Source organism: Notothenia rossii, assembly GCF_949606895.1.
Source record: "Notothenia rossii genome assembly, chromosome: 4".
Lineage (NCBI taxonomy): Eukaryota > Metazoa > Chordata > Actinopteri > Perciformes > Nototheniidae > Notothenia > Notothenia rossii.
The window spans coordinates 92,095,142-92,106,346 of record NC_136902.1 but is presented as its reverse complement, the minus strand read 5'-3'; the positions used below and the strand labels follow the sequence as shown (position 1 = coordinate 92,106,346).

Below are 11,205 nucleotides of genomic sequence, written 5' to 3'. Positions count from 1 at the left end.
CTTTGGTGTATATATATATATATATATATGTATATATATATATATATATATATATATATATATATATACATATATATATACACCATGGAGCAATTGTGGTGATAAAACTCAAATATAATCAGGGGTGCATATAACTTTTTTGCCCTGGTTCGCAAAGGAGCACCTGGAGATGTTGCTTGGTGCGCATCCTTAAGATGAAATAAACTGGACCTTTTGAGGGGTACTTTACTTTATGAACAGGGGGGGGGGGGGGGGGGGTAGGTGCGCTAGTGAGCACGCCCATGAACTGTTCGCCCGTGCCTCGCAGCTGGGTTACTGTGCGGAACGCATAAAGCAGACCCTTCACGCGATAGCGAGGGATCGCAGATGCCGTCGCGCTCGCGGACAGATTGAAATAATTAAACCTAAATGGCTCGCGAATTATACTTTGGCGGCCGTTAATATACCTGGGCGGCCCGCCCAAATAAAGTCTATGTGTGGGAAACCCTGCTATCTTACCAGTTCTTATGCAACTCGCAAATATCTCTTTCTCTCTTCTCTCTTTTCTATCTCTCTCTTCTCTCTCCTCTCTCTCTGCTCCTTTTTTGGCGGTGGGTTTATTTTTAATCGGTAATCCCTGGACAGATAATAATAATAATTAGGTCTGTCAGTCGATTCAAATATTTTATCACGATTATTGGCATGATTGTCCATAGTTAATCGCGATTCATCACAAATGAATCGCTCGTTTTTTATACGTTTTTAATACTCTTATCAACAAATGAGTGGACACATATTCATTGGACAATGACAATGACAAATATTCTCCTGAATATTCTAAACACAACAACCTGGAACCTCTCTCTCTCTCTCTCTTCACTCTCTCCCTGTTTACAGTTGTCGGCAAAATGCCGCTCCTTGGTCTTCATAACATTCAAAGCATGAGACTGAAGTTCCCACAGGGGAGTTTTCAGAGAACTTCTGCAGGTGTTTCAGTGTTGTGGGTGAAGTCTGCAGTGTAGAAGGTGAAGAGAAACGGTCCAGCATCCCGTACTGCTGATGATGGTACACCCTTTCCAATCCACACACACACACACACACACACACACACACACACACACACACACACACACACACACACACACACACACACACACACACACACACACATACACACACACACACACACACACACACACACACACACACACACACACACACACACACACACACACACACACACACACACACACACAAACAGACACAGACTTCTGCAGTCCTCCAATAAGTCGACAGCTGTCTCTACACAGGTGGAATGTGCTTCCAATGAAAATAAAAAAAGACAAATTGATAAATGATATTTTTTTCACAGATTATATTTCCATTCAAAGATTCAAGATTTGAAGGTTATATTGTCGTTCACGTTATTAATACAGTATGAGCAGATTAGTAACAAACCACTCAAAGATTGAAGTTAAATACTTATTTCATGTGCATTTGGAAAGCTTTGCTATTCTCTTACATTCCTCCAGAGTCAGAAAAAGTCTGAGTTAACTTTTTGGAGAACCATAAAAAAGGGCTAAAAGTGATACAAATGTATCTGTAAATAGTGCCTCATAATGCGTGTAGAGTCCCCTCAAACTCCCCTTACATTCCTCCAGAGACCAGTTCAAAAACTTAAAGTTTGGTAAGAACCAGGCTGGGGGGTCTCCAGGCAACAAATGTATCAGAGCCAGAGTGCACATGGAGCGGATACATTCCTCCATGAAATCAGACACCCGTTTTTTTTTTACTGAGTCCTCTCAAAAACCGGGTTTCCGATTTCGTGCAGACAGTAGTCTGAAATGGATGAATACATTTTTTTTGATGGAGAAGGGGAAGCTTGGTTTCCCTTCATGGCAGGCCACCTATGAGCCGCCTATGAGTACCCAAATTCTGCCTGGAACCTCCAGGATTTGTTTCTCCGTTTATATGCGTTAGCGTAACCGGTGATTGCAACAATGGGTCCAATGCTTTAATGCATGGTATACGACCGGGTTAAATTGTCCCACCTCCACACCAACAACATTGGGTCTGATGCATCAATTCATGGTGCCCCAACCATGAGAGGGTTGGGGGTTCCCCGGAACCAGGCAGTACCCCAGCAGGAAACATGTTTTATGGTCAAAGGAGGAAAGAGTGCTAGAACCGGGTTAAAACAAAGAAAGTGTCCGACAATAGTGACTTGTGAGGCGGCCAGAGAGTCTGTCATATCTTGGTCCTATCCTCCAGGCAATGTGGTTACCAGAACTGGGTCAAATTGACCAAAATGTAAAAAAAATAAGTTTCAATTCATCCATGGAAAAGGGCTGAAAATGAAAAAAAGTATCCAAAAATAGTGCATCAGTCCCCTGTCAACTCCCCCTTGCATTCCTCCACAGTCAGAAAAAGTCTGAGTTCACTTTTTGGAGATCCATAGAAAAGGAGTGAAAGTGAGAAAATGTATCCCAAAATAGTGTCTCATAATGCAGGTAGAGTCCCCTCAAACTCCCCTTACATTTGTCCAGAGACCAGTTTGCAAACTTAAAGTTTGGTAAGAACCAGGCTGGGGGGTCTCCAGGCAACAAATGTATCAGAGCCAGAGTGCACATGGAGCGGATACATTCCTCCATGAAATCAGACACCCGTTTTTTTTTTACTGAGTCCTCTCAAAAACCGGGTTTCCGATTTCGTGCAGACAGTAGTCTGAAATGGATGAATACATTTTTTTTGACGGAGAAGGGGAAGCTTGGTTTCCCCTCTCCGTTGTAAGTTGCAACGGAGAAGTGGAAAAGTGTCCGGGGCTTCGGCCGGAAGGAGCTTTTTTGAGCCCCTTCTCAGTTGGCACTGAGTAATTATTTCGAGAATATTTTTAAACTTCATCTTTGATTATTTTAAGATATAATTGACCGTTTTTTTCACTTTTTTCTTCTTTCCACGGGTGGGGGCTCATGGCAGGCCGCCTATGAGCTCCCAAATTTGGCCTGGAACCTCCAGGATTTGTGGGCTAAGTTCCATAAACTGACAAAGTCACCCAGAAATGTCACTTTTATTGCCCAAAAATATATAATACAAATACATTTAAATAGTAAAGGTTACAATTGTGCTCCGAGTAACCCGGAATTTGATTAATTTAGCCCAATGATAGTGAATAAAAATCATGTTCATGGAAAAAAGTGTTAAAACGCCTGATTAATGCATATGCAGGACCCCAGACCCCAGTGAGCTCAAGACTATGTGCATTGTGTTAGGGAACCATATTACTAAAATGAAATGTGTAAGTAAGCCAACTGTATGTAAAAAAAACACCTGTATGTAAATTGTAAATAAGCTATCTGTATGTCAAATATGTCTTGTATGTCTTAAATGATATGATGAATTGGAAATGGGGGACCCTGATGTAAACAAGACGAAAGTCATTCTCTGGTCTGCATCCCCTTAACAATTGTATGTTTTGAGCTGTACTGTACTGTACCCAATATACAAGCTGTTAATAAACTTTTCAATCAATCAATCAATCAATCAATCAATCAATCAATCAATCAATCAATCAATCAATCAATCAGCAGGGTCTCAGACTCACAGGCACATATGCAGAGATCCAGGGTGATGCACATGGCTTTTCTACCCAGGAATAAGTCTTTGAAAGCTGGGGGAAAGTGGTGTGAATAGAGGGAGAGAGCCCCCAGAGAGAAGCGGAGTGTGAGACTCAAAGAGCGCACCCATTTTGGCAATGTACGGCAACCCAAGAAGGACATTTGACACAGCGGCGTTTCACAAAGAAGAGAAAATAACGCTCAAAAAACCAGACGACATTAATAATAATAAACTTTATTTATATAACACCTTTCATGCTTGAAGTGCTTTTACAGAGTATGACATAAAATGACAATAACAAATGAGGAACAATAATTAAAAACAAGGTGTAAACAAACAGAAAGAGTTATATCTTAAAACATGAACAGTGATACTACTAACAAATTACTATTGCCCCAAATTATAAGCCAAATTAAAAAGAAAAGTCTTTAATTTACTTTAAATGTTTTGAATCGGAACGAGAGAGATGAGCTATTGTTATTACAACGTGAGTTCCAGATCATTTGAGAATAACTCCTTTTAGTGGGTTCATTACATTCTTATAATAAGTGAGAAATTGATTTAACTATCAAACTGCAGAAATTAGAAACTTTAAATGTAGGCAATAATTTATGGCATTAATAATTAACATCTTAACTGTGAATGTCTTTCATTTTACATCAAATCTCAAATGTTTTAGTCCAGCCAAAACATTCTCTGTTGAGATTCCTGGAAAAAAGGGAAATTTCATTTAAAAAAAAGTTGATTAAAGAACAAATCTCTGTGTTTTTCAAATATAGGACAATTATTGAAAAAAAGAAAAAAAAAGAAAAGTAGAAAAGTATTCTCATCAAAATATAGTGAAAGTAGAGACAGTAAAAGTAGTCATTGTGCAGATTGGTCCATTTCAGAATAATATATATGATATGTTTTATAATGATTGATCATGAAAGTGTTCTCAAAGCTGGTAAAGGTGCAGCTAGTCTGAATGACTTTGTATACGGCAGGGTAGCTTGTGGATTTACTCCAGGTGGAACTAAAGTCTGATTTAACACTTGATTATATTTCACATCATTCATCCAGATCTGTGAAGTAACTAAAGGTATTAAATACATGTAGTGGAGTAGAAGTACACCATTTACCTCTGAACTGTAGTGGAGTAGAAGTACACCTTTTAACTCTGAATTGTAGAGGAGTAGAATTACAAATTAGCAAAACATTGAAATACTTAATAAAGTACAAGTATCTCAAAACTGTACCACCGTATAGTACTTGTTGAGTTTATGAACTTAGTTACTTTACACCAGTGGCTATAAAGATAGAAAGACTAAGCCTTGCACATAGGCATGAAAAAACATTTTCAAAATGCTCAACAGTGCTGCCAAAATTATAAACTGACTGCTACACAATTTAAAATAAATGCTTTTATATATTTCTATTAGATGTGACTCTTTGGCATTTCTGTTATTATTGACACTGCTGCTTTAGTTGTTCTGACTGCTAAAATCCTGTTATTCCTAATTTTAAAGCCGCGATTCCTCGGATCCTTGTCACCTTTTTCATACCTGATGAGTTTGCATCCCTGACTACAGTTGCTTTAGCGTGTAGAAGCTAGTAAGCCTACTATTTGATTTGTTTTAGATAGGCACAAAATGTTTCATATGCAGACCTTATTTTCCTGTTCCATGTTAAAATAAACCATTTTCAGTCATACATTTTTTTTTGGTCATGGAAAATTAGGTAAAGGTAATTGAGAAGTCATGGAAAATTCATTGAAAATCATTGGTGAAAAGGTGTATGAACCCTGATTATTGCTAAATCTGAAAGAGCTTCCCTAGCTTTTGAATTTCTATGATGTCCTATTTGGGTCGCATTTCGTAAAATCGGGTGGTCATACTGTATTGGACAGTTACGTACGGCAACCCAAATAGGACATTTGACGTCCAGGCGGCTGCCTGAGTTGCACTGCGCAAGAATGTGTTGGTCTGCCATAAAGTTATAAACGATAAGAAATAACAGAGAAATTCAAACATTGGGAAAGACCTTTCAGATTTAGCACTAATTGTCTTTTAGGAAAAAAACAGATTTAATAACAGAGTTTCTTTCTTGAATAAACTTTTTTATGGAAAATATTTAATGTAATTTCCCTTTTTTCCAGGATGCTCAACAGAGAACGTTTTAGCCGGACTAACACATTTTTAATTTTACATAAAATGAAAGACATTCACAGTTAAGAATTATGTATAAATTATTAATGCCATAAATGATTGAATTTACTCAACCCACTAAAAGGAGTTATTCTCAAATAATCAGGAAATTACATTGCAATAAAAATAATTAGGTTGTCGGGATTTTGGAGTTTTTTTCTCTTCTTGGCGAAACACTTCTGTTTCATATGTCCTACTTGTGTTGCCGTACATAGCTCTTCAAAATGGCGGATATCGGGAAGTCACAACGCCATCTTGTATACGGGCGTCTTGAATTCATATATCTTATAAACAAGATCAGCGCCACAGTATCATACTATATTTCCATTCTTTTTTGTAATACACATAGAGAATTGTTGCACTGTTTATTGTTCATGATTATTTATAGCTTGTTGTTATAAGTGTGTACGGAGGAATGTGTCAGAAAACGATGGATTCAGCAAGTGCCTCGATCTGTATTCATTGTTAATATTCCTCACGTTATTTATCAGAACAAGGCCTCCTATTCTCAGATTATACATTTCTAAACCTTCACCCTCACACAGAAATCCTCTCTTGATCTAATTGTTATTGATTAGCTGGAATCAGAAATATTAGCCAGTTTATATTATTGTTTTTCTTTGACTTTGTATTAAAACGTGACCTTTTGAAATATTGTAAAGTACTGTAAGAGAATAGCAAAGCTTTCCAAATGCACATTAAATACGTCTTTTAACTTCAATCTTTATGTGGTTTATTATGAATCTGCTAATACTGTATTAATAACGGACACAAAAATATGACAATGACAATATAACCTTCAAATCTTGAATGAAAATATAATGTGTGAAAAAAAATCATTTATTATTATTTATTTTTTTCATTGGAAGCACATTCCACCTGTGTAGAGATAGCTGGCGTCTGATTGGAGGACTGCAGAAGTCTATGTGTGTAGATTGGAAAGTGTGTGTGTGGCCTAGCATTACTATACTTGTGGGGACCTAAATCTGTTTACACAGTCACGTGTGGGGACTCGCCTCCCTTATGGGGACAAAATGGAGGTCCCCAGAAAGGGAATCATTCATTTTAGGGTGAAGACTTGGTTAGGTTTAGGGTAAGGGTGTTGGGGAACGGGCTCTCGGGTCAATATTTTGTGTTTAAAAACCTGTTTAAAAACTCCTGTAGTAAAACCAAAAGTTTATAAAAGCCCTGTTATGGATAAAAGAGAGCAGCGGCTGCAGCACAGAGTGTATGCGGCGGGGTTAAAACCTGTACTCCTGCCCCCCCGAAGGGGTTCTCCCCCGGTGGAATGTCCGAGGCTGCGTCCCACAGCATCTGGTAAAATACCTGGTAAGTGGGTTAAAAAACATCTGTCTCAACGGACCGAGGTTGACTTTGTTTAAAATCTGCATGCGGGTAAAATTAGTGCTGGTAATAAAAATCACATCAACCCAAATGTTAAAATATGTATAATAGAAAACAAATATTTAAAATATAAAATACACAGGGAAGGGAAATATCTTAAAATAAAGTCAACCAAGTGTCCCTAAAAGTGTTTAAAACCCAGGCCGAGATCTAGAGAGGTGGGGCGGGTGAGACATGGGACACGCCTTGGATGATGTTTAAAAATACTTTTATTAAGGGGTTATTTCAGGGTGTTTCCCTGCAGAGCAGATGGCAGGGTTGGGGGTGACCAATACAGAAGGCACGGCAGATAACAGACAGTTAGTGAGACAGTACTGATCCCATTCAATGATTCTCCCTTTAGCCCAATCAATGTGTGGGTTATTGGTGCGAAGCCACGGAAAACCCAATACCAGAGGTGTGGATGGTGCGGAGATTACCTTTAACTGGATGAGCTCTCTGTGGTTCCCGGAGGTGATCAGTGTCACAGGGCTTGTCTGTTCTGTAACTGAGGAGATTATTTGCAAGTTAAGTGCATAGGCAGTTAATAGATCCAGGCAGAGTCCCAGCTGTTCAGCTAGCTCACGGTCCAAGAAACTATCCTCAGCACCCAAATCAATGATGGCTTTGAGGGGCAAAGTCATGGTGTTAACACAGATCTTGGCGGGTATTAGAAAACGGCACAGGGAAGGGGGTTGAGAAGTTGGCTATGGACTCCTCAGGACCCCCATTCTCACTGACGAGCTCCCACGTTTGTGCGGACTAGGCAGTTGGCAATGAAATGCCCGGCGTTGCCACAATACATGCATTGGCCAGCACTCATCTGGCGCTGACGCTCCTCCGTTGAAAGTCTAGTATGTCCCAGTTGCATAGCCTCCTCATGAGAAGTGGTGCGCATGCTGGGCGGTTAGAGGATGGAAGGAGGTTCAAACACAGAGGGAACAGAGTAAGTGGAAAAACTGGGCCTACTTAGTGAGACTGGTGGAGTACGCTGTGTCCGCTCTGCTCGGCGTTCCCAAAAACGTCAGAAAACTGATCTGAGAAACACTCAAAACACAGAGAGTCATAATCCACTGATGAGCTCAAAGCCTCTGCCCAGGTTAAAGCCTTGCCTCGGAGCAAACTCAGAACATAATTAATCCTGGTGACACGAAACGAAACAGGACGCTTGCGAAAAACCTTGTTGCACTGAAAAAGAAATCTTCTGCATTTCTCCACTTCTCCGTGTGAGGGAATGCGATCATTGTACGTACTTTGTCTCACTGGAATATTAACGGTCAGATTGAATACAACATCGACCCCATTTCTCTGGCCAATGACGGGAGAGTTTTGAAAGTGACAAAACACTGTTCCACACATTTAAAAACACTTAAACAATTAAACAATGTTTACCCAGGATTCAGGCACCTTCCCTGGCTTGTAAAATGCGGTGATGCGCCCTGGAGGTATCAGACTATTTAAAACATGTATACCCAGGATTCAATCACTTGTCCTGGCTTGTAAAGTGCTGTGGAGCAGCCTGTTCTCTGGGTAAACTCTCTTCGCATTGTAATCACTATTTCTGCTATCACTATCACCACTTTTCCCCAGGTTTCAAACACTTATTCCTGGGTAGAAAATCAATGTGCTGCATGGTGCTCTCTGGGTAAAGTCTCCTCCTATTTACACCACTTTTCCCCACCTTTCAAACACTTATTCCTGGGTAGAGAAGCCATGTACTGCATGGAGCTCTCTGGGTAAAGTCTCCTCCTATTTACACCACTTTTCCCCGCCTTTCAAATACTTATTCCTGGGTAGAAAATCCGTGTGCTGCATGGTGCTCTCTGGGTACACTCTCCCTCTATTCACACCACTTTCCCCCACCTTTCAAACACTTATTTTTGGGTAGAAAATCCATGTGCTGCATGGTGCTCTCTGGGTACACCCTCCCTCTATTCACACCACTTTCTGCCGCCTTTCAAACACTTATTCCTGGGTAGAAAAGCCATGTACTGCATGGAGCTCTCTGGGTAAAGTCTCCTCCTATTTACACCACGTTTCCCCGCCTTTCAAACACTTATTCCTGGGTAGAAAAGCCATGGTGCTCTCTGGGTAATGTACCCATGATTCAAGCTGCTTTCCTGGGTTCTAAAGTGCTGTGAAGCAGCCTGTTCTCTGGGTACAGTCTGGGTGGAAGAGCCATCTGCTGCATGGAGCTCTCTGGGTATCTGTGAGTCTCACACCATGTTTGTCTCTGGGTCCTCTCTCCCTCTATTCGCACCACTTTCCCCCACACTTGAAACACTTATTCCTGGGCAGAAAAGCCATGTGGTGCATGGAGCTCTCTGGGTCACTGTGAGTCTCACACCCTGCTTGTCTCTGGGTCCTCTCTCCCTCTATTCACACCACTTTTCCCCAGGTTTCATAGACTTATTCCTGGGTAGAAAAGCCATGTGCTGCATGGTGCTCTCTGGGTCTCTGTGAGTCTCAGGCCCTGCTAATAGCAGTGACCCTGCTGCCAGTATTATGAACAGATTTATCAGTTTCTAACAATACTTTAGCCCACATCAGAGCCCTGTTCCCTGGGTAATAGAGGAGGGTGATGTGCCCTGGGTCTATGGGTGTCTGGGTGTGTGGGTATCTGGGTCTCTGTGGGTCTCTGTGAGTCTCAGACCCTGCTAACAGCAGTGACCCTGCTGCCAGTATTATGGACAGATTGATCAGTTTCTAACAACACTTTAGCCCACATCAGAGCCCTGTTCCCTGGGTAATAGAGGGGGGTGATGTGCCCTGGGTCTATGGGTGTCTGGGCGTGTGATTCTCTGGGTCTCTGTGGGTCTCTGTGAGTCTCAGACCCTGCTTCTCCGGGGTGCTGGAGTCATTTTCAGGCTCCTCTCCACAGTTGTCCGCCTAAAAATGAATTATAATCATTACGTTTGCATTTAAATGATTTATTTTGTCATTAATATGGTTCCCTAACACAATGCACATAGTCTGGAGCTCACTTGGGTCCTGCATATGCTTTAATCAGGCATTTTAACACTTCTTTCCATGAAAATGATTTGTAATCACTATCACAGGGCTATATAAATCAAATTCCGGGTAATTTCGAGCACAATTGTACCTTTTACTATTTAAATGTATATGTATTATATATTTTTGGGCTATAAAAGTGACATTTCTGGGTGATTCTGTCAGTTTATGGAGCTTTGTTCACAAATCCTGGAGGTTCCAGGCCGAATTTGAGTACTCATAGGCGGCCTGCCATGCGCACCCACCGGAGGAAAGAAGAAAAAAGTAAAGAAAACGGTCAATTATATCTTAAAATAATCAAAAATGAAGTTTTAAAAAATTGTCGAAAAAACGACTGAGCGCCAACGGAGAAGTGGCTCAAAAAAGCTCAACCTGTTGGCGCTTCGGTCCGAAGCCCTGGACACTTTTCCCCTTCTCCATCGCAACTTACAATGGAGAGGGGAAAATCAGGTTCCCCTACTCCGTTGAAAAAGTTCATTCATCCATTTCAGACTACTGTCTGCACGAAATCGGAAACCCGTTTTTTGAGAGGACTCAGAACAAAAACGGCTGTCTGATGTCCTGGAGGAATTCATCCGCTAAATGTGCACTCTGGCTCGGATAGATTTGTTGCCTGGAGACCCCCCAGCCTGGTTCTTACCAAACTTTAAGTTTTTGAACTGGTCTCTGGAGGAATGTAAGGGGAGTTTGAGGGGACTCTACCCGCATTATGAGGCACTATTTACAGATACATTTTTATCACTTTTAGCCCTTTTTTATGGTTCTCCAAAAAGTTAACTCAAACTTTTTCTGACTCTGGAGGAATGCAAGGGGAGTTGGCCGGGGACTCTACCCGCGTTATGATGCACTATTTTATCATTTTTAGCCCTTTTTGTGGTTCTCCAAAAAGTTAACTCAGACTTTTTCTGACTCTGGAGGCGTGTAAGAGAATAGCAAAGCTTTCCAAATGCACATGACATAAGTATTTAACTTCAATCTTTGAGTGGTTTGTTACTAATCTGCTCATACTGTATTAATAAAGTGAACGACA

At 40.8% G+C, this 11,205-nt stretch overlaps 1 protein-coding gene and 1 long non-coding RNA gene across 2 annotated transcripts in view; both read right to left on the bottom strand.

The window, feature by feature from the left end:
* Positions 1-11,205, bottom strand: part of LOC307034972 (NACHT, LRR and PYD domains-containing protein 14-like) — a gene marked incomplete at its 3' end in the record, with an annotated part of 176,748 nt that overhangs the window by 146,617 nt on the left and 18,926 nt on the right. The gene's annotated exons all lie outside the window — the stretch shown is intronic.
* Positions 3,813-5,085, bottom strand: LOC307035448. The gene is made up of 2 exons (XR_013807110.1): positions 4,716-5,085; positions 3,813-4,302 (listed from the first exon to the last, which is right to left on the bottom strand). It is a non-coding gene; the product is annotated as an uncharacterized lncRNA (long non-coding RNA).